At 43.1% G+C, this 24,079-nt stretch overlaps 1 long non-coding RNA gene across 1 annotated transcript in view; it reads left to right on the top strand.

Annotated features, from left to right (window-relative positions):
* The first annotated feature begins 1,386 nt into the window (after positions 1-1,386).
* The window catches only part of LOC142827687 (uncharacterized), a 158,538-nt gene continuing 135,845 nt past the window's right edge, over positions 1,387-24,079 (top strand). Inside the window, exon 1 of the long non-coding RNA XR_012902398.1 lies at positions 1,387-1,751. This is a non-coding gene — a long non-coding RNA (uncharacterized LOC142827687). The remainder of the gene's footprint in view (positions 1,752-24,079) is intronic.

Here is a 24,079-nt window from a genome sequence, read left to right as displayed (position 1 = left end):
TAGATTGAAGTCTGCTTACCACACTGCTGCTTTGCTGAAGGTCCACAGCTCACTGTTAGCAACGTTGTCAAAGAAAAAGTGACACTGTCAAGTTCTTTGCTGTAGGTTGCTTTTCAATTAGCACCAGAATTATTTTTGTGGAGGTGGGAGGGGGAGGAGTCTTGAGAATTATTTTGTTTCCACTTTGAAAAGGGAAAAATGTGAGGAGTGAGCAGAAATCACTTCTTCTTCTACTCTCTTGGAACATCTGTCTCATTTTCTGTGAGGACCATCTATTCTGCTCATCTGACTTCTTACTAACCCCTATGGCTGAGGTACTGCTAAGAAGAACAGCAGTAAAAGTGGTGGTAACAAAATGATGAGGCTGCAAACAAGCAAGCTGCTGCAATGAAAGAAACCGAATTAAGAGTTCATTATTAAAGAAGGTCAAGTTGGAGGGGTGTGAGAAAGGCTAGCTTGTGCAGGAGTCTGTGTTCCTCATAATTCCTCTTTCCTTTAATTAGAGCTGTAGCATTCAGGCCCAAGTTCTTGACATTTTAATTGTATTAGTTATTTTAAGCTTTTATGTATAATGTTCTCACTATCACAGCTGTCATGCAAGCAACCTCCCGTGGTAAATCCTCAAAGATTAAAATTCGGATACAGCTTTATACATTTTAAAAGAAGCGTGTGCCAGCTATATCAGAGAAACTACAAAGGAGCCATAGATACAATGATAAGCCCACAACCCTATACCAAGGATGCTGGTACAGAATATCTGTATTTTTGCAATATTGTTGCTTTTGAAAGGCCTTAAGTTTGGCACAGAAAGAGAAGATGTTTGTTTTCTTTCATGTTTGCTGTTGTCAAGCAGAAGGCAACTGATGTTGATATTGGTTTCTCTGAGTGAAATCAGATGGACAAGGGAGGGTAACTGTCTCCAGAACAGATGCACTGACTCCATGGCCACTCTGGGCTGGATGCTCCCCCACTCTCTAGCACTTCCCATCTGCTGCAATCACCTGTTCCATGGCATGCAGGAGGATCTGGGAAGGTGGGGAAGGAGCAGTGTTTATGGGAGGGGGTGAGAAGAGACATGATTGGGGGGGGGGGGTCAAATGGGGGCAGGGCCTAGGGCAGAGCAGGGGCATAAAGAGGCAAGATGGGGGGGTGAGGATTTGGGGAGAGTGGTCAGGGAGGGGTGGGGCAGGGCCTGAGGTGGAGCAGGGGGTTGAGCACCCCTGGAAGAAAGTAAAAAATTAGGAACAAATTTCCCTGGTGAATCTGTAAGTGTTCTTGGGGAGGGAATGAGATGACGTGGGAAAGCGGTACCTGTTCTGTGATTTTCTCTTGCACGCTGAGAGGGGGACTGTGGCAGAGCACTTTCCCTGGACTGGCCCTTTAAGGGCAAAAACCCAGCCCTGAGTGGGGGCTGACAGCGAAGCCCCAGCTGAGTCAGTTGTTGCTAATGAGGGCTCAGCTTGGGACTACATAAAGAAGGGCTCCTGGAGGGAAGGGAGAACTTACTGCTGCTCTGAATAGAGAATAGGAGGGACCAGGCTGCCAGGGACCCAGAGCAGTGCTGGGGAAGCTCTGACTAAGCTAGTTCCTAGGCTGCAGGGCCTGAAGCCACTAGGGCAGAAGAGAGGCAGTCATGGTAGGCAAAGGCAGCAGGTCCACACCCTTTTGCCAGTGATGAGGGGCCATTACAGACTGCAGTTTGCCCTGAGGCAGGAGCTGGATGAAGACTGGCAGTGGGTCACTGAGGCAAGGTGAGTACAGGGGAACTGAGTGTTCCCTGGGAGGAAAACTGGGTGCCCCTTGGGCGGGGAGGACTCTGGAGTGCAAAGCTGGATAAACACCTACCCCCTGCTGCTCAGAGATACTGGAATGGAGTGGGCACTGCTGGAGGGCAGTGTCCTGAAGAGGACGCGTGGTCCAAGAATGACTCTGGTCTGGACCAGAGAGGGGAGCGAGAACACGGGGGGACACCCACTAGAGGGAGGTGTCCAGTGAGCTGATGAGCTAATTCCTGGGGCTACCAGCTGGAGGTGCCATGGCAGTGAGTCTGCCCTGTGATAGGGTCAAAGAGGGGTATGACAGGAGTAAGACATGAGAATTAAGCCTTTCTTTTAATTACCTTATCACGGTGCTCTGGGAATGTACGGATCCATGTAGGCATTGGATCTGACAATGGCTGAGAATGTGGATACAAATGTGGTACTTGTGCTACTACTTATATGGTTGATTCAGGTGGAATTGAGGCATCAGATCTGACTTCTAGAACCAATACACTTGGGCTACATCTACACTGGCAGCTTCTTGTGCAAGAACTGTTTTGTGGAAGAGTTCTTGCACAAAGTCTTCCACAAGAGCGTGTCTACACTGGCATGTGCTTTTGTGCAAGAGCATCTATGGCAGTGTGGATGTTCTCTTGCGCAAGAAAACTCTGATGGCCACTTTAGCCATAGAGGTTTCTTGCGCAAAAAATTCATGTTGCCTGTCTATACTGTCAGAGGGCTTATTCCTCATGGGGAGAGGAATAACTCTTACAGAAGAAGCTCTGTTTTCTGACGCTGTACCGTAAATTTAGTTGCGCAAGAACGTGCGTGCAGTGTAGACACCTGGCAAGTTTTTGCGCAAGAAGCCACCAGTGTAGACGTAGCCTTGATATAGTAGGGGCATGATCCTTCATTTGGGATTTCTCTTGTGCTGGGCCTTTTACAATGATGGATTTATATTTGCTCTGGGCTTGGGGCACTATTCCTTCTGGGAGCTCTGTGTTCCCAAAATGTCAGGAGCTGATGCAGACAGACAGTTCATGGGTCCTTAAGTTTTGGAACACCAGGGTTTGGCTGCTGGAGCCTCTTGGAGCAGCAGGGCTTGAGGCTGGCTTTGGCACTCCTTGCAGCCAGTGGGGTGAAAATGCTGTCACACATACTCAATGGATACTGGCATGTCTATACTGGCATGATTTTCCGGAAATGCTTTTAAGGGAAATGTTTTCCATTAAAAGCATTTTCGGAAAAGCGCGTCTAGATTGGCAGGACGCTTTTCTGGAAAAGCACTTTTTGCGGAAAAGCGTCCGTGGTCAATCTAGACGCGCTTTTGCGCAAAAAAGCCCTGATCGCCATTTTTGCGATCGGGGCTTTTTTGCGCAAAAAAAATCTCTAGTGTCTACACTGGCCCTTTTGCACAAAAGTTTTTTGGAGAAGACTTTTGCCCAAACGGGAGCAGCATAGTATTTCCGCAAAAGCACGGACAATCTTACATGAGATCGTCAGTGCTTTTGCGGAAATTCAAGCGGCCAGTGTAGACGGCTGGCAAGTGTTTCCGCAAAAGCAGATGATTTTGCGGAAAAACTCGCCAGTCTCTTGGCTCTTCATTATAATACTAAAGTGGTACAGTTGCAGTATAGCTGTGGTGGTGTTGTAACATTTCTATTGTAGACCAATGCTCCTCTAACTTTTTTTTTATGTAACCCTTCTGTCAGGTAGGGCTGGCAATGAGCCAATGAAGTATAAATAACGGAGGTACCATAAACCACACATCAAATGTATTTGTATTTGCAGTGAGTCTTTACTCCACACTATAACCAGCGTGGGGTGGGTGCATATCACCCCCCTCAAGACAAATTTTGGTGACTAACAAGCTATGTGTTTTATATGAGCTACAAGTATCAGATGTCACAAAGGAAATTGACACCTCTGAGAAGGTTGGTCTCTCACATTTTAAATGGAATTTGACTGAGATGCCTAAAGAGCATGTCAGGTTCCATATAGTCAAGAATCCACCACTTTTCACACATGCATATTTCAGTGCTTGTTTAAAAACATGGTCTATAGTTTGATGCCTCAATGCATGTTTTATCCTGAGTAATGTGATAGCTAAATGTGGCTTTCCATTTGGTATCAGGGGTCTCTGGTATCTATTTAGGCGGCTGTTTGTTTGGGGGTTAAAAATCCATTTTCCCCCACAGATGGTAGAAATGAATAAAGATGCAAGAGAAGGACAAGTATTTGAAATCCTCCCTGGTAGTAGACAAGATATATTTAAATAACTCGCAGTACTGCAGCTGTTACCAAGAGACATGTTTTAATATGACAGATGAATGGCAGCTCATTGTCTGTGATAGGAAATAAGAGAGGGGGGAAAAAACACCACGTTTTGTGAGCACTTTGCTGCATGCCTGATTTGTGCAATCTTCAAGTAGAAAAGGAATGTGCAGGTTCCCTTAGTGAAATCCCAAGCACCTAACATGATACTTTTACTCTATGTATAATTAAGAAAAAGGGAGTGGGGAATAGTCACCGAGAAGTAGCCATTAGGTTCCCACAGGGATGCTGGAACAATTTATATAGTAGTGGTGCTGATAGCCATTGAACCAAACAGTACACCGTGTGTCTAATGGAGATCACTTCAAGACAAGGGGTGCATCAGCACCCCTACCAACCCAGTTCCAGCACCTGCTGCATTTGAATGGATTCATGATTTTGACGAGGAAAGGTTTAAACTTTGGAGGAAAGTGGCCTGTTTTGTGATATTTCAGAGATGACTCAAAAGTCAGAAGCTGTGAACTAAGGCCAATTAATTAAAAGTGACACATTAAAAGCACTAGAGTAACTGAAATCACAAGCTGTTCTACTGCAACACTGTCTGCGTTACTTTGTCTGATCTTTGGAGAAGTAACACAGACAGATAATGTCACAGATGAACAGAAGCTGCATGGTTTGATTTAACAGCTGCTTTTAGTTGTCACTATGTTGAACTAGAAAATACATGAATGACTATTTGGTTTTTCTGGCAAGAACATACATGTCCATAGTAGAATGGAGACAGTGCAATGAGGTTTCCATACTGTCTCAGCCACAGCGCTATGTTGGGGGCAGCATGGAAGGGCATCACGGAGGACGTACCAGGAGACATTGTAACCAATGAATTATTCACAATACATGGGCAGTATTGAGGATGTGGTTCAAAGAGCTACTTGCAAAGTTAGGTCAGCTTATCTCCTGGTTTAGGGCTCTGAAAAAATTCCAGCTTATGCCATGGTACAGACAGCACCTTGATGAGCTGGATTTACTACAGTGATGGAAAAACCCCTTTTTCTGTCACTCTTGGCTCTTCATTATAATACTGAAGTGGTACAGTTGCAGTGTAGCTGTGGTGGTGTTGAACATTTCTATTGTAGACCAATGTTCCTCTAACTTTTTGTTTTTTATGTAACCCTTCTGTCAGGTAGGGCTGGCAGCAGTCAGGGCTGGGTTCAATATCTAGGGGTTTCTTTTCATCCATCCCACACAGAACTGGCTAAAGCCCCCACCCAAATTTAGCCTGGGAAATTCTCTCACCCCTGGGCACCTCTGAGAGTCATGCTTCTCCACTTGCAAGCAGAGTCTGAGTGTAGAAAATAAACTTTTAATGAAAAAGGGAAAGCAGTAACCTGGCATTAACTTGGGAAAACACCACAAACAGAGTTCATAACCAACCCATGAGTAAACGTCCCAGCTCAAGTGGACTGAGCAATGTTCTTTGCCTCTCAGGCTCACAAGTCTTATTCACATGCCCAACCTTTCTCAGTACCCCACTCGCAGTTGCTGCCCTTGGTCAGGGCAGACCAGAGCTCAGAGGTGATTTTCAGAGCTCACCTCCCACCCCTGGAGGGTGAGGTGGGGATAGGAGGTATCTCACACACTCCATTGGCCACTTGCCGCCCTCTGCTCCTGCTAGCCGATCCCACAGGCCACCTGCCGACTGTGTGCTCCTGCTGGATGCCTGCTGCTGCTCCCACTGGCCAGCTGCCTGCTCCTGCCCGCCACCCTGCTGGCCAACTGCTGCCAATGGGTTTGGATCTGGGCCAACCCTAGTGATTTCAGCTCTTGACTCTCAGTACAGGCCAACATAAAATAGAGACCCCTTATGGAGTCTATTTTTAGTTCTGTTAGAACAGAGAGGAGTGGGTGCGGGAGGGAAGAGAAACAGGTTGAACCAGTCTTACAGCTCATGTCTGGAGGGGCATGTAGCCTGCTCTGCTCTGCTTACCCCTCCCCCCCAATCCAATACACTTGAGTCTAGAAGGGAAAGGCTTGTCCAGCTGAGATTCTTTACAATGACAGTGTCTCCTGCAAGCACTGATGGTCATATTTTACAATTTCTACATTTAGGGTTAACATGATTTGTGACCTCACAACAGCCAAATTAGTTACAACAGGCAAAATACCATTCTAACAACTGAGCATCCATCAGGCCTATAGCATTGGCTGGCCTGGATTTACATAAGCACACCCAGGATTTCTTTCCCAGCCCAGCATGAACTGTATTTACATAACAGTGTAATACCTTACAATGCTAAACAACTGAATGAGCATAACCACACCTAGGTTTCCTGTCCCCTTCCAGATGGCTGCATTGGAAGCAGTGGTTCAGACTCTGCTTACATTTATGTCCAGGTGTGGAATGAATTTTGTTATGTGCACCACAATGGAGATGGTGAAAGACATATCACCTCCATAGTGGTGCACATAAAAAAAACTCATTCTGCACATAAATGCTACATCTAGACTGGCATGATTTTCTGCAAATGCTTTTAAAGGAAAAGTTTTCCGTTAAAAGCATTTTCGGAAAAGAGCGTCTAGATTGGCACGGACGCTTTTCCACAAAAGCACTTTTTGTGGAAAAGCGTCCGTGCCAATCTAGACACACTTATGAAAAAAAGCCCCGATCGCCGTTTTCATGATCGGGGCTTTTTTGCACAAAACAAATCTGAGCTTTCTACACTGGCCCTTTTGCGCAAAAGCTTTGTGCAAAAGGACTTTTGCCTGAATGGGAGCAGCATAGTATTTCCGCAAGAAGCACTGATTTCAGACAGTAGGAAGTCAGTGTTCTTGCGGAAATTCAAGCGGCCGGGGTAGACTGCTGGCGAGTTTTTCCGCAAAAGCAGTCTAGACTGGAAAAACTTGCCAGTCTAGACACAGCCACACAGTCTAAGGCAGGGGTGAGGCCGAGGGTGTCGGAGTGTGGAAGGGGTCTCAGGGTTGGGAGGGGGGGGGGAGATGAGGGTCATACTCTGTGTCTCCTTTGTGCCACTAGAGCAGCACAGCAAGGATGTTAAGGAAGCACCTGAAGAGTCTTTTCATAGGAGAAGTATACACCAGCTGCTTCTGTTCACATTGGGCCCCTAGCAAAGGGGATGTCCTAGAGTGGCATGGGGTGAGGAGAAGATGTGTGAATGGTAAGAGAGGGTGGGAATCAGTTTGACTAGTGCCACAGTTCTGCAGCTTAAGATTTCCTTGAATCAATTCTTTAATGCTCTGTAGAGCTTGAGTCAGAACATGAATCCTTTCACCCTTCCTTAGTGTTAGGGCTAATGGTAATGTACTATTATGTTCTCCTATGTAAATAAGTCACAAAATAAAAAAGAGAGATTGATCCTTAGAATGCTGTAAAATATGAATAAAAACACAGTTTTAAATGTTCAGTAAAAAGAATTTAGTTAATGGCTAATTTAACCTCCTTGTTAATGTGCGAGAAGACTAAAGTCTAAACGCAAAAACAAACTAACCCTACTCTTATTTAATGAAGTTTCCTTTGCCATTGATCAAGCCACAGTTCAAACCATAACTTCTGACCCTTATGGATTTTACAGCAGACTCAAAGTTTAACTTATTAAATAATATTATTTGTTGCCTATTTCCTATCAAATGGTCTTAATCATTCCATTCTGTAATTCAGTGTTTCTCAAAGCGCGCTGTGAACCCACTTTGAGAGAACCCACTGCTTAGTTTGCCTATAGGGTCTGTAGCCAGAGAGCCCTGTGGCTCCCAGGAGCTCCAATTCACCATTTCCAGCCAAGGGGAGCCACAGGAAGTGGCATGGCCTAGTTCACCACTTCCCATGGTTCGCCTTGGCTGGAAACTGTGAACCAGCACCAGTAGGGCTCCATAGCTACAGACTCTTTAGGTAAACAAAGTGGCAAGGGCCTGCCAACGGCTTTCACAAAGTGGGCCCACTCTGAGAAACACAGCTGTAATTCATGAAAGCCTGGTCATCTCTCCCAAAAAGGAGCCATTCATATCTTTAAATAAGCTTTCACTGATTTCCTCCCATTATCTTCACCCCAAAACTCCTGCAAGTCAATAATGTGCCACTGTAGTTAGAGATGAGAAATGCTACATTCTCCTTTGAGTTGCCTCTGCATATTTGCACTCATGAGACACACTAGCGCATACAGTGCTGATGGAGAACATCTGACAACAGCGATTGTTGAGGCTCGTCCATGCCATGTCTTTTCCTTCCCTTCACCCTTCCACGGGGGAGACTATAAAAGGGAGTGTGTTGCTCCAGTCATCTTAGTGGCCACATTGTGTCTAGTAGAAGCAAATGAAACAAGACAACTCCTGTTCTCAGTTGGCTATGGCTAGACAGTAGAGCCGAATACATCTGGGCTGTGTCTACACGGGCCAGTTTTTCTGAAAATCAGCTGCTTTTCTGGAAAAACTTGCCAGCTGTCTACACTGGCCGCTTGAATTTCCGCAAAAGCACTGACTTCCTACTGTAAGAAATCAGTGCTTTTTGCGGAAATACTATGGTGCTCCCATTCGGGGAAAAGTCCCTTTTGCGCAAAACTTTTGCCCAAAAGGGCCAGTGTAGACAGCTGAGATTTGTTTTGCGCAAAAAAGCCCCGATCGTGAAAATGGCGATCGGGGCTTTTTTGCGCAAAAGTGTGTCCAGATTGGTCATGGACGCTTTTCTGCAAAAAGTGCTTTTGTGGAAAAGCGTCTGTGCCAATCTAGACGCTCTTTTCCGCAAATGCTTTTAACGGAAAACTTTTTCGTTAAAAGCATTTCTGGAAAATCATGCCAGAGTAGATGTAGCCCTGGAGAAGGAACATAGGAATTGTTGGACTGGATCACACCTGAAGTCCATCTGCTTTGGCATCTTGCACCTGACAATAGCCAGTACAGTACTAGATGCTTGACAGGAATGTTTTAAGACCCTCAGTAGGAACACATGGAGTAATCTGCGAGGCACATAAATCTCATCTAATCCCTTATAGATAGAGGTTGACATTAAACCCCAAAGCATCAGGTTTAATAACCCTTGCGATACTTTTTTTTTTGTTGATACTAACTATTGGAGCTTTGAATATCCTTATCCATGCAAATGTCCCTTTTGAATCTTGCTAAATTCTTGGATTCAACTATTCCCTGTGGCAATGAGTTCCACGGTATAATTTCACACTGAAATAGTATTTCTTTTTTGTCAGTTTTCAGTTTGCTACTTTCAGTTTCATGGAGTGTCCTCCTGCTCTTGTGCTAAGAGAGAGAGAAGAGTTATTTGCATTCTGCCTCGTTCACACCAATCATGATTATATTACATTTTATTATTTTCCCTCTTAATAACCTCTTTTCTAATGTGAATAACCCCAGTCTTTTCAGCTTCTTTATGTATAAGAGCATTTCTATGACTCTTTTGACCCTTCTCTTAGCCCTCTCTAATTCTGCAATATTTTTAGCTGGTTTGACCAGTATTTTATACACAATTCCAGACAACGCTGCACCCAGATTTATAAAAATGCATGATGTCCTCTGTATAGTTCTTACAACCCAACATCTTGGTTTCTTTATTTGATTACAACTTCATATTGAGCAAAGATCTTCATGAAGCTATGCACAATCATGTTTGGGCCCCTTTCCAGAGCCCATACAGTACATTTTGAACCTTGTAAGGGGTACGAGTAGCAACATTTTAATACACGAGGGTACTCTTGCCTAGTAGCCCATAAGCATGGTAGCGATGCTGTGAGCTGTTGGGCAGATGCTCCTTCACATCAGCCTTCAATATCACCTCGTTCCATGGGTGGATGAAGCAAACTTCACCATCAAATGAGATGTTGCCATCGCTGTAGTTGTACAGTTGAATGGAGGGATTGTGAAGAACCTTGAGGATGTGGCTAAGAACCATCTACTTGACATGCTAAAATATCCCCCAGAAAAATGAAGGGGAATGAGTTATTCCTTTTTTTTTATTAAAGACTTTGTTGTTCTGCTATTGCCCCCACGTAAAGATGAGTCATGCACATTGGTTTCTTCCATCACCTGGGTTTGCAGCTCAGACTACATGTCAGGAGAGGGATAAAAAACTTACAAAGAGGAAACAGGTATCTCCATGTTGCTTGGTCTTGGGGATAAGTATTTTCTAGGCATAATCAAGAGATTCCCAATTGCTTAGTCTGGGTTATCCCTAAAGGACATACAAGGCTTGCTTATTATAGAATTACCTTTTATAACCTTTTAAAATTTAAGATTGTGTATGCTTAATTGCTTTAACATTGTAAATATCACTTCTTTCTTTTTCCTACTTGATAATCTTTATATTTGGGGTGAAAAAACTTTCTTTTAGTCAAGGGGCCACTGATCCAAAGAGAAAACATTTGGGAGCTACATACAAGTGAGAAACAAATTAAATTAAATTAAAACCCTCACTGGCCTGGCTCCGGAGAAACGAAAAACACTAAAACAAACAAACAAACAAAAACTAAACAAATAAAAAGAAACAAACCTCACTGCCCTTGCCCCCGATAAACACACAAGTGTGCCAGCCCTACAGGGCTGGGTGCAACCCCCAGCTTCCCTTGATCTGGCCCAGAGAGGCTTGGGGCTTCCCCAGTGGTGTAAGCTGGCACTAGGGCTCCAGTCCCACAGGGAGTGTGTGTGCTGAGACAGGGAAACTTGCAATGGAGCTTGAGGGCTAGTGCTGGCTTGCTCGTGTGTGTGTGTGTGTGTGTGTGTGTGTGTGTGTTTTGCCACAGGTTGGATCAAGGGAAGTCAGGGGCTGGATCTTGAAATGGATCCCATCTACGGGCTGTAGTTTCCCTACCCTTGATTTATATAGTTTTTTAGACAATATGTGGTAGTGTCCTTGGTGTGAGATCTAAGGAACAATTGATCTTAGGTAAGTGATTGATACTTTGGAACTGGGAGTAAGCTGACTAGGTCTGTGATTGTGGAAGTCAGGGGCCATCTATCACAAATGTATGTTTACCTTGGAGATGAGATAGAACAGAGTGCCAAACGGGACTGTCCCTGCTTGCATATTAAGGATTTTATATGTTAACCCTATTAGCCCAGGTCTGTTGATGTGGGTTGAGATCCTGACTCCAAAATACCACCAAACTTCATTCTGGAAGAGCATGGCCCACACATGTGGTATTTTCTCTTTGCAGGATTTTAATAGCTTATCTCGAAACCCAACAGAGGTAAATTAAATGAGAACACATTAAATGTTACATTTTTCTCAAAGGAGGCCAAGCTTCTCTTTTCATGGTTCAGATGATATTTTGTTATCTTAGATGAGCAATTCTTTTACTGCCAACACCCTGTCGATTTTTGGAGACTCCTGGGAGTCTAACTCACTCAGGATGTTGACAAAAAATTGGAATCTGCATTCTGTGCCTTGGGAATGACATGACAAAGCTGTTAGTTTATTCCATCTCTGTGCTTGTCGACTCTGTGTTTTTCACACACAGCTCTGTGAAATATAATGCAAAATTTATATTCATCTAGCTGGCTCAATCTCCATCTACCAGATATTCAAAAAAGATTGGATTAAGAACAAACAATTCCCTTAGCCTGACACCCCCGTGAGCTTGTGTGCAATTTGAGCCAGCTTTCTTATATCTGAATCTCCAGTGCTACTTTTGAATGCAAACCCTCTAAGTCCCATAATTCCTCATGAATTTAAAACAGAGCAGTGATTAGATTTCTTCAGCAGACTGACCTCTAGCGTTCCAATATGACAAGCTTGAGAGGAAGAGGAGAAATAAAGGTAGGTAATATGGAACGATGCTTCCAAATCCTTCTCACTGAATGATGTTTTACAAGTCCACAAGGTAACCGATAGGTTTCATATAAAAAGGAAATCTAGGAAGTATTACTATGGTCTCATGAGGTGTAGTTATGTATGTAGCTTCTGCCACATATGGATTCCATGGTATTTTAAATTTTTATTTTAATTACTGTGCTCAGTTCTTTGAAATTATAGAGGCCTAATATTTTTTGATTATGCAGGATTCTGAGATTGAAATATTAATTGAAACGAGAGCTGTCTCCTTCTTCCCTGAGAAGAAATCAAATAATCTCTGAAGCCCCAGTTACATGCAAGATTTGATTAAAAGTCTTATGGAGGTCATTGGAACAACCAGCACTGAAACATACTCTTATTTTATGCATGAGAAGCTTTAGTTTAATGTTCGAAACAAGACAGCTATATCTATTATTCATAATATATTTTTTCTTTATGAGCATGAAAGAACCCAAAATACCAGTGGAATTTTATTGCTTGGGGCCTGAGCCCACAAAGTGCTAAACTGCTGCCATGAGGCCCTGAGTCCCTCTAGTTTCCATTGAAGGAGCTAACCCCAGTCTGCCTCCACTGAAAGTATGCAGCAGTACAAAAGGGTTGCTGTTTGCTCACATTTCTAAAGCAGATTTCTAGAGACAAAAATAAAAAAGGGCTTCATCTATTATTGTGATATTCTAAGGGAAGCTTTTCTTTTTTCCCCCCATCTGATCCGTTCCACATACATTTCATAAAATCAAAAGCATATTCAGATATTTTTGTGGAACTATAAAATCTCCATGGTGAACAGACAAGATTGCCTCTTGAAATAGGCATGATAGCTACTGTAGGAAATATTTAAAAAAATTTGTGACAAATTTTCACTCAAGCCAAGCTCAGCCACTTTTTTCAAACTGTTCTGCTGTGGAAGTTCATTTCCTCCTCTTTCCACAGAAAGTGAATACGCAGATTCAAGCCCATACCCGTGGGTCAGACCCTTAAGAAGGTGAGTTGGAGGGTGGGAGAAGAGGGCACTTTGGTGCTAGTGTTCTCAGCAACAGTCAGGGTCTGACAGAAATGCCTAGCTAATTGTTCTACATCTTGTCATCGTGCTTGAGTAGAATCTTCTAGAACATCATTTCTCAAGCTGGGATCTGCAAGGGTACTCCAGGGGGTCTACTGGCACCACTGATCAACTCTTCCCCTTCCCTCCCAATGCCTCCTGCAAGCCAGGGAACAGCTGTAGGCTCTTAGGGTTGCCAACCCTCCCAGATTCACTGGGAGTCTTTTGGAATCAGGCCCAGAGGCTATTGAAGCCAACCCAAGAGTTTGGTGGCACAACAGGGCTAAGGTGCTCCCTGATTGTATTGGCCGCACATTGCTTCCTGAAGAGGCCAACATTTGCCTGCAGGTCCCTGAGGAGGGGTGAGGGAGGGTCTCTGTGCACTGCCCCTACCTGAAGCACTGACTCTGCAGCCCCCATTGGCCAGGAACTGTGGCCAATGGTAGCTGCAGGGGGTGGTGCCTACACCCCAACAGCCACAGAGATGTGCTGGGTGCTTCTGGGAGTAGCATAGGGCTAGGGTAGGTAGGGAACTGCCTTAGCCCCTCTGTGTCGCCAACTGAGAGCTGCCTGAGGAAAATGCCACTTGGACAGAGCCCACAACTGCCACCCCTTCCTGCTTCCCTTCACCCCAGCTCCATGCCCCATGAGTCCACTCCCTCAACCAGTATCCCAAACCTCTCCCACAACTCAACACCCTGCCCTATCCGTAGCCCCTCCTGCACCCAAGCTTCCTCCCAGATGTTGTACCCCAACCCGTTCTTGCATCTCCACCTGGACATGGGGCTGAGTGTGAGAGGGGGATTTGACTCGGGGGGGGGGGGGGGGAGTGGGTCTGTGAAATTTTTAAATAAAACTGGGGGTCCTCAGGTCACTTAACTTACAGAACAGCAGTTCTCAAACTTTTGGCCTGCCTCATTTTCCATACATAAATAATTATCCATGCAAAAATGGATGTATACATACTGCCTTTTCAGAAATCTGCTGGGGAGATCAGATTAATACTATATAATATGATGATAATACTATATAATATCAGATAAATACCTCTTGGTACTAACCAGAAGGCTGCTGGTAGGGAGTTCTCCACTAGAGCCACTTCCAGTTGCTGTGCATTATTCTTACTCCTCCAGGTCAAACTAGTCTGAATCTATTGACTTTCAGGGCAAGACTGAAATATGGATATGAATGTTGCCTGAGAATGTATGTATTAAAAGTTTTTCTTTGAAATGTTATATGGGAAAAAATAAGACAGTGATCTCTATCTTTTATGGAGTTTGGTTTCTTTTGGACACCTGGCTTTATTGTTTGGATTAATTCTCAGAGGTATGCACAGTATACTCTAGTTTAATACACCTAAAAATATAGGTTACTCCCCCCCACACACAATGGGTATGTAATGGCTAGTACAACTAAGTGTGTATGATCAATGCCAGCTTGAGACTTGCTGAAAATGTGGACCTTAACAGCGGAAGGTTGTTTTTTTCCAATGGAAGAAGTTACCAGATTATTGTATTGCAAATGAAGTTCTACTGATTGAAAAGCTTTAGAGACTTATTTACAACATTACACAGTGTGTACTCTAATAAAGTTCCAGAAGTAATATATAGAAATAAGACCTCCATTATACCATGTCTGTATAAATAACATCATTAGAAATGTGCATACAAGGAAATATAGGAAAGTATAGCATTATATGTTCCTTTTTGCAAACACAGAGCCATGTTATCTGCTGGTCTATATTGATGTAGCTCAATGGCAAACAATATTATATGAGAATTTGGATCATCATTTAAAAAAATATTAAAGTTGTCATTTTTGCAATGATCTAATACGTTAATGTGGGTTGAAATCTGCTTCACTTTTGCATGACTGATTTTTCTTAACATTATTACATGTAAGAACCTAAATTTGTGCTCTGAATACTTATATCTATAAGAGGAAAAATTATATGGACAAACTCGTTCCCTTTACCCTTCTAGTTTAATTTTTACATCTCTATTGTTACAAATTGACTCAAGTAGCCTATTAGTTTTTTCTCAAGGTAACAGGCACTGAATAGATGACCAGAAATAGCTCTCTTCATGTCAAACTTTAATTGAACCATTCTGAAAATAAGCACGTAGAGGCACAGACATTTTCTTAATTTAATCACACCTCTAGCACTAAAGTTACTTTTGCAACCTTCATGAGTCAAAGGAAAGGTTAGTGATCTTTCTGAACATGTTAAACAACTCTGAATGAGAAAGGGACATTTGCTTGGCTCAGAGAACTGGTAATAGGATTAGTAGATGGTCCTCAGTTCAAAACTGGACTAGGCTGATAATGACTGCTGCTTTGCTGTTTACAGTATGTGAAATGAGTTACTAGCTTCAATCCACCTCTCAGAACCAACTGACATTAGTGATGGGGGGGGGGGGGGAGTCTCAGCAGAGTGTTCAAAGACTGAATGGGCATACTAATGGCCATACTTTCTTCAGAGATGGTCTCTAAAGAACAGAAATACAGAAAATTTGTACAACCCCAGCAAATTTCAGCTTTTGTATCTGAACTGCAGTCTTCACTGCTATTGATCAGGTACCTTTCACGAGTCCAGCACATACAAAGATCTCCCAGGTCTTGTGTACATGGTGAATTGGTATTTAACAAGTCAGGGTATGATTCTTCTGCTCACTGACTTGCCACGTGGACCCTGCTAGAATGCTCTGAAAGTTCTATCGTGTGCATAGATGTAGCTCTGTTTCAAACCGCAGTAGGTCAGCGGCCATGGCAGCCTCGACAGCTTACCTTAGTAGCATTCCTCTCATGAACATTTGCAGAGCTGCAACTTGGTCTTCTGCATATACCTTTGCCAGACATTATGCTCTCGACACATACCTGAAACAGGGCACTGAATTCGGACATACCATCCTGACCAAGATCCAACACAGTACTTAGTTGAAGAACCTGCCTTCCCATTACAGGCATTGCTTTTTAGTCACCAATGGTGGAGCACCCAAAGGGACACTCCTCGAAGAAGAGGGTTACTTACCTTGTGCAGTAACAGAGGTTCTTTGAGATGGTTGTCCATGTGGGTGCCCCAAATCCTCCCCTTCCTCCCCTCTGCTTTGGACATGTTGATTTTTTTTCCTTCCGGGGCAGAGAAAGAACTGAAGGGACAGTTGGCTGCACATGCATGGTAGCGACTCTGCGTGTGCCATCTGCCTCGCATGCGCAGCCTACCAGAGGGCACTGCTACTGTAAATCTCTAACTAGGTGCACAGCGGTGCCCCAAAGACCTAAAGTGGAGCACTCACAGGGACAAATATCTCAAAAAGCCTCTGTTACTGCATAAGGTGAGTAACCCCTCTCTTCCTAAACACTGCAGCAATATAAAAAAAAGATGATGATCATGATGAGACACTCAAAGCCATAAGTTACCTTGGAAACATTTCTGGCGAAACACTGGTACATTTGCACAGACACAAAGAGCAGAACATACATTTTTGCAAAGTAACTTATCTCCAGTATGTCACCGAAGCAGAGAATCACATTTTTCACCCTCTTAATTAACTTTTTGAATCCTGGACTTGAGGCTTTAGAGCTATAAATCATCTGTTATTGGTTAATGACACTTTGCACTGTAGTCAATTTGCTTGTGAACTGGAAAATGGGCTTCATCATCAAATCATAGAATTGTAGGGCTGGAAGAGACCTTGAGAGGTCATCTAGTCCACTCTCTTGCACTCAAGGCAGGACTAAATGTTGTTTAAACCATCCTTGGCAGGGGGTTGTCTAATCCAGTGTTTCTCAACCAGTGGTACAAGTATCCTTAGAGGTACTGGAGAGAAGTCTGGGGGGTACATCAACACAACTGAAATTTGGAGAACTGAATTTTTGTTTTACATTTTAAAGCACTTTATTTTTGTACATTTTACATCAAAAAAATTCATTGCCCGCCCAGCAATGATTAAGTTGTTTAAACAAATGTGTGTGTTGGGAAAACTGTAGGCACTGGGGGTACTTATTGTTTTTGAAAAAGGGGTACCTTACAAAAAAAGCTGAGAAACTCTGGTCTAATCTGCTCTTTAAAATCTCCAATGAGGGAGATTCCACAGCATTCCTAGGCAATTTAGTCCAAGGATTAACTACGCTGACAGTTACGTTTTCCCTAATGTACAATGTTAACTGCCCTTCCTGCAATTTAAGCCCCTTGCTCCTTGTTCTATTCCTAGAGGTTAACAAGATCATTTTGTTGCCCCCCTCCTTGTAACAATCTTGTATGTACTTGAAAACTAACAGCAATTAGTCAAAGTGTACTATGCAACATTATGGCAAAACAATCATGCAATGGCTCTCTATCTTCTCTACTCCATACTAAACAAACCCACGTTTTTCAATCTTGTCTCATAGGTTAGGTTTTCTAAACATTTAATCATTTTGTTGCTCTTCTCTGGACACTTTCAAATTCATCCACAGCTGTTCTGAAATGTGGCGCTCAGAACTGTACTGTATGCAATACTCCTGGTGAGACTTAATCAGCACAGAGTAGAGCAAAAGAATTACTTCTAGTATCTTGCTTACAAAGCTCCTGATAATATATTCAGGCTAAAGAGGAGGCTAAAGAGGGCGACAAATTGCAAATCAATCCCGGGATTTTCATTCTTCCTGCAATGAAGTTTACCAGCTAATTCGATTTGGGATTCTGATGTAAAGCCCCTGTTTCATTGCTGCATGTAGACATGGGCAGTTACTTCGGGCTAGTCAATTTCTAAAATGGCGACTGGACGGGAACATGTAAATCAAGCACGGGATACTTAAATCCCGGGCTTGATTTGCAATTTCGGTCACCCTGATAGCCTCCTTAGATCGATCTGGGGGCTACTGTAGACATACCCTTCCAGAATAATGTGTGCTTCTTTTTGCAGTATTGTATTTAGCTTATGATGCACTAGGACCCACAGATCTTTCTCAAGTACTCCTTCCTACACAGTCATTTCCCATTTTACATGTGTACAATTGATTGTCCTTTCCTAAATGTCGTACTTCACATTTGTCCCTATTGAATTTCCTTCAAACCATTCCTCCAGTTTGTCCAGATCATTTGAATTATTATCCTATCCTTCAAAGCACTTCCAACCCCTCCTAGATTGGTATCATCTACAGATTTTACCTGTGTACTCTCCATGCCCTTATCTAAGTAATTGGAAGATATTAAACACTGTGGCCTGTTTATATTACCTTCATATCTTGGCAAATTGATATATTCTTGGCTTATTCCTTGTGCCCCTCTTTCTTAAACTTTCCTTCTTTGTCGTACTCCCCCAGTCTGTTCTATAATCCCATGGACATGAATTGTTATGCTAGATGCTTCATATTGTTCGCTAGTTTTTGGATGGTTGTTGGCCTTCTTTTAATGCACTTGCAATCAAATTATGCTCTTCTTGTCCTCCTATGTAATCTTCTGCCTCTCCTTGATGACCAGCAGCTTTGGTAACCACCCATTTCCCACCCTATTCCCTTTATAGCTCAGCTCCTGTTATACAAAGTACTGTATGACTATTGGGAAAGAAATCTTCAAAGGTACCAAGCTGTATTTTCCAGCTTCTGTAGATGAAATGTCATTTTCCCACTGATGCTTTATGATGCTGCTTCTGCCCACATATGACGACCAGAACCTTATGATTACAGTCGAACAGATGAAGAATGCTGTTCAACATTTTCAAGTGCAACAGCTGCTGTGAATTTTAAGACAAGGAATTAAATGCAAAAAGAGTTCAGAATAACCATCCTATATTTTGTAATATGGTTATCAATGGTAAAGACAAAACTTCTTGTTTATGCAATGAACATTTATTCCCTTGTACATAAAGATACTGAGTAAAATTGATTGAGCCGATGGGATTTTTGCTTTGACTTCAGTGGAGTCAGGATTACATCCACTGTGCATAATAGGATTCCATGTCGGGGAGGAATCCTTGGCCTATTTAGGGCTGATTTATGGTCTCCTTATCTTGCTCTGGCAGATGAAAGGCATCTTAGTGGGACAGAAATTTGTCCAAAGAGCTCACCAACAGCACATGCCCTGAATACTACTGACCCCTCACATTGCCACTGTAGGAGATGAGGAAGTACAGGGAAATGAAGATCAGTAGTCTGGTATCCCCCTAGGGAGAGAGCTAAGGGCACATCTTCACCTGTCACACTGGAGGTCAACCTTCCAGTGTTTGATTTAGCGAGTCTCGTTAAGACATATAAATCAAACACTGAGGGCAGCTCTGGCTGGCACCTGTACTCCTCACAGTCCAGAGGAGTAAGGGAAGCCAACAGGAGCATTTGCTCCCCTTGGCCTCTTGCTGTGAGAAAGCTTAAGATGAGCTTGGCATCAAAGTCAATTCCAGCTATGTATTCTATATAGTTGGAGTTGGGTACCATAAGCTGTCCTTTCAGATCTAATGAGTTTACATGTGTGGTTTGCAGCGAATGGTAGTTATGCTATTAGGGCTAGATCCACAAAAGGATTTGGGCATCTAACTATCTTGCTAAGTGTCTAAATCCAAAATTTAGATCCTTAAAGCCACTACTCCTCTGCTGCTGAATCCTGAAAGTGCCTAAATTAAATGATATATATAAATATATATGAGAGAGAGAGAGAGAGAGAGAGAGAGAGAGAGAGAGAGAGAGAGAGAGAGAGAGAAAAAAAAACACACCACACACACACACACACAATACAGTCTTGTGGTTAGGGCCTTTACTCACAATGTGGGAGACATAACTTTCATATCCCTGTTCCAATGGCTATTTCAGAATTTTAAGTAAAGTAGAACAGCTTAAACAGGAGAGACTGAGAAAGATCAACCCCACAGCTCAATGTGTAGGTCTATGTTCAAATCTTGGCACCATTTCAGGTGGAGGGGGATTTGAACTTAGATCTCCCACAACATCTAGGCTAAAAAGCCCCAGAGTGGTTACACTGGCATCACCATTTCTTACAAAAAGGGGTTGGGTATCTAACTCCAGGAGAGGGCTCATGGATATGAGCCTTGAGCAGACATAAGCACCCCCCTCTGGCTTGGAGTCCCTGTGAAGAATGGCTCTTAGGCTAACATTTCCTACTGGCTAGTGGAGGTGGCTCCCCCTCTGTGTATTGGCTTTCGGGAATCCTACTCTTAGGTGTTTAAATTTGCTCATACATTGTGCAGGGTAGTTAGCAGATCCCCTAAATGTTAGGTGTTGCAATGGTGAGTCTAAGATCCTTTTGTGAATCTAGCCCATAAGGAGTCTGTGTTGGTGGGTAGTGGAGACTGAACTATTAGATTACTTAAGTTTTCATGTGTGTTTTTTTTTTTTTTTTGATTCTGTGTTAGATGCTAGGTGATGATGAGCCTTTAACTGAGAGGCAGGGTGATGTTGTGTATGAATATGTATAAATAAGCACACTCAGCCCTTCAAATGCATACATCTGGGCAATGGTACTCCTTTTGTTATATATAGATTTCTGACTTCGGTGATAATTCTTCAGAAGACTGAAGAGCCCCCTCCCCTCTGAATCCCTTTGGGCAGGTGCAGTTTGCATTCGCAGAGCCAGGTCTACACTAGACCCGGCAGGTCAGTTGAAGGTACGCAACTCCAGCTCTGCAAAACAAATAGTTGGAGTGGGCTTACCTTAAGCTGAGCCTTGGTTGTGTCCACGCTGTGGGAGGTGAGCAGGAGCAAATGCTTCCATCAGTTTCCCTTGCTCTTCATGAGTATCAGACACTGACAGGAGTGCCTTCAGAGTTCGATTTATGAGACTATTCTAGACCTGCTAAATCAAATGCCAAAAGATTGACCTCCGGAGTGTTGATCTTCCGATAAGTATAGATGTGCCCAGAGTGTTTGTAGATCTGACCACGGTTACTTGTACCTCTAGCTACCTGATTTGGACTTGCATTTAGATGGAGGGGCGCATTTAGATTAACATTCATGATGTAACTGCAAAAAATGCAGGCATAATTTTGTGGGTGCTAACCAGGCCCACAAAGGAAACAGTTCTTTTGAAAATCAGACTCTTAATGTCTATGATGCTATCAGGACATTTTGAATGTGGTGAGTATTCTGTGCCCAATGGGTATTTTACTAGCTGCAACACAACATAAATGGGGATTACATGTATGTAATCCATTGCAATTGGATCATATCCATTACAGCACTTTATTGCATGCTGGTGTGCTGCGCTGTTAGTGGTGCTGTCTTTTGAAAACTATTTAAAAACAAATTCCCTCCTTCCTTGTGTTTTGGGTGTCAGATATTGTTTTATTTTGGGGGTGGGGGGTGGGATTGCTTTTAAATATCTCAGGGCTCTTTTTGCTGAAAAATCTGTGGGGTATCTCAAACAATGAGGATAATATGTTCTTTCTCTGTGAAGCGATCTTATGATTTTTTTTATTTCTTTATCTTGGAGGCTATGCATGATTATTTTGTGAGTTTTCTCCTTGCCAAATTAATCTTCTACTGCTTCTTAAACCTCAACTTCACACACAACCTTTGGCAGCTTAGTAGAACCTGTGATAGATGACAGTATTTTGAAGACTAGACCATAGTGAGAGCTGCAACAGAGGAACTTAACTGCAGATTTCATCATTATGCTATTTTAGGAGGGATAAATTAATCATGCCATGTCTGTATAAAAGAGATCAAATTGCCAAGAGCAGCATTCTCACTAGACAGGCTATTTAACAGTGAAAATAGCATAGGTTATGGCTTGAATATACAGTGCAATGTAGCAGTAACAGTTTATCTTAATATTCTTGGTTCGTTGATGTGCGTAGTAGCTGGCAACTCAGCTAACAGAAATTCTTGAAGTGGTGGGTCAAATTCATGGCCCCTATGTGGATTCTATTTAGGATTTATAGAGCATTAAGCTTAGATCTGCACAAGTCACTGCATGTGATTTTTTTTTTTGTTATCCTCCCAAGGAAAAGAGCCCAAATGTGGTGAACTCTACTCACAAACAGCATTTTACAGACAGTAAACCAGTTGAGGCATTGAAATACCTATTTCATGTGGTGACAGACATCCATCTTATATGATGAGCACCTCTTTCTAACAGTTTTACATACATGTGGGCTACATAAAATGAAATATACTGACTCTGGGACTGTGGCACAATTCCATGTTTAAACAAGCTGGAACAATCTGGTGGAGACACTGGGGCTACATCTAGATTGCATCCCTTTTTCGTAAAAGGGAAGCAAATTAGATGTATCGCAATTGCTAATGAAGCGGGGATTTAAATCTCCCCCGCTTCATTAGCATAAAAATGGCTGCCGCTTTTTTCGGCTCAGAACTTTGCCGGAAAAAAGCGCCAGTCTAGACGTGGATCTTTTGGAAAATAAAGCCTTTTCTGAAAGATCCCTTATCCCTTATTTTAAGAGGGATGCGATGTACCTGCCTCTTTGATGGGATGTACCTGCCTACTAATGTGGTTTGAAATCAAGAGAACCTTTTGGATCTTCTGTGGCTCTCAGTTACCAGTAGTCAGTGGCAGGTTTTTTTGTTTGCATCTGACTCAGAAGTTGCAACCTTTCCTTTTGGATGTGGACCGCCCTGTGGTTAGTCATGCCTTTCTTGCCTCTATATTCTATCTAATTGATTTGGGCCACCACACAGAAGAATCTGTGAATGTCACTGTTTGTTATTGTATTTAACCTGGCACACAAGAGCTGACAGCTTGAGTAGCCCCTGGGCAAGGTGTGAGGGCACGTGCTCCATGCTCCCAGAAGGGTGGGGTCTCAAGCAGAAGGAGCAGAATCAGAGGCAGTCAGCCTCCTGTGCCACTTTGAGTATGCCACTGCAGCCTCCCCCTCCCTAGCCCTTAGAGCACACAGAGTGGGCAGTAGCAGTGGTGATGACCAGGAGCTCTGGACTCCTTTGTATTGCTGCACCCCAAGGCAACTGTCCGCTTTTTCCCCACCACATCGGTGAGTCTCACCCAGCACATCCATGTGAGGTAGATTATTCCCATCTTTATAGATGAGGACCTGAGGCACAGAGAAATTTAGGGCCAGATTGTCAAACATATAGAACTTAAGATTCAGATAATTGCCTTGTAGGATTTTTCCAAGGTACCTAAGCTGGTTAGGTGTCTAACTTCTGTTGATTTAAATGGAAGTTAGGTGCTTATAATTTTCAAAATCCCACTTGGCAACTTTGTGCATTTTCAGGCACTTAAGTACCTTTGAAAAATCTGGCTCTAAGTGATTTGCACAAGGTCACACAGGAAACCCAGTCTCCCTGAATCCTGGGTCAATGCCATAACTATGGAATGAGGTTTAACAGGTAATTTGAACTAGGGGCTTTAATTCAAACTACCAGGTCCCTGCCATGTGTAGATGCGGGCAGTTAGTCTGGACTTGTAAATTTCAAAAATGGCAACCGGCCAGCAAGATGTAAATCAAGTGCAGGATATTTAAATCCTGGGCTTGATTTGCGACTTCAAATGCCTACATTAGCCTCCCTAGTTCGAACTAGGGGGCTAGTGTAGACATACCCTATTAGACTAAAGCTGGAGCTATACTACATTTAAGTCAACATAAATGAAGTGCGACTAGCCACCCGCTGACTGACATAATTTATGTCAAGTTAAGATGTGGATTGGACAGCATTATGTTTCTGGGAGAAGCTGTCGTTCAGACTGCCGCTGGTGGAAGCTGGAGTAATTAATCCAGTGGGAGAACTCTCTTGTGTTGGCTTAGAGCAGCTACACAGAGAGCTGGCGGCACTGCTAAGCTGAGGCAGCCATAGGCTATATTTTTACGCTTTGAACTGTGTTTTTCCTGTAGATTATTATAAACTGTATTAATTGTTTTAGCATATACACAGGGTGCTTCGGATGGCTCATGACCAGGATTGATCTCTGAATGTGTTCCTCTGGTTGGATCATTGGCTTCCTCATCCTGGGTGGGGTAGAACTCTGATCTATGCCACCCTCCGCACTGTACTAAAACAGTGCAGCTATATTTGGGCACAGCAAGCTCAGGTAGTTGGGGGCACTGAGGCTGTATGAAGCAAAAAGCATACTTAAAAATAGGTTTCTTTACCTGAGAGGTAGGGGAAACCTTTGTTTTCAATTATCAACAGTTTTATGCAGCTTGTCTGGAAGTGAGACTCCACCTTTAGAAATACACATGGAGCTTAGCTCCTTTGACCTAGCACTAGAAGGAAGGAGTGTAACAAAGG

This window comes from Pelodiscus sinensis, chromosome 3 (genome assembly GCF_049634645.1).
Source record: "Pelodiscus sinensis isolate JC-2024 chromosome 3, ASM4963464v1, whole genome shotgun sequence".
In the NCBI taxonomy this organism is placed as follows: domain Eukaryota; kingdom Metazoa; phylum Chordata; order Testudines; family Trionychidae; genus Pelodiscus; species Pelodiscus sinensis.
The sequence above is the reverse complement of the archived record's forward strand: the minus strand, read 5'-3'. Positions and strand labels throughout refer to the sequence as shown.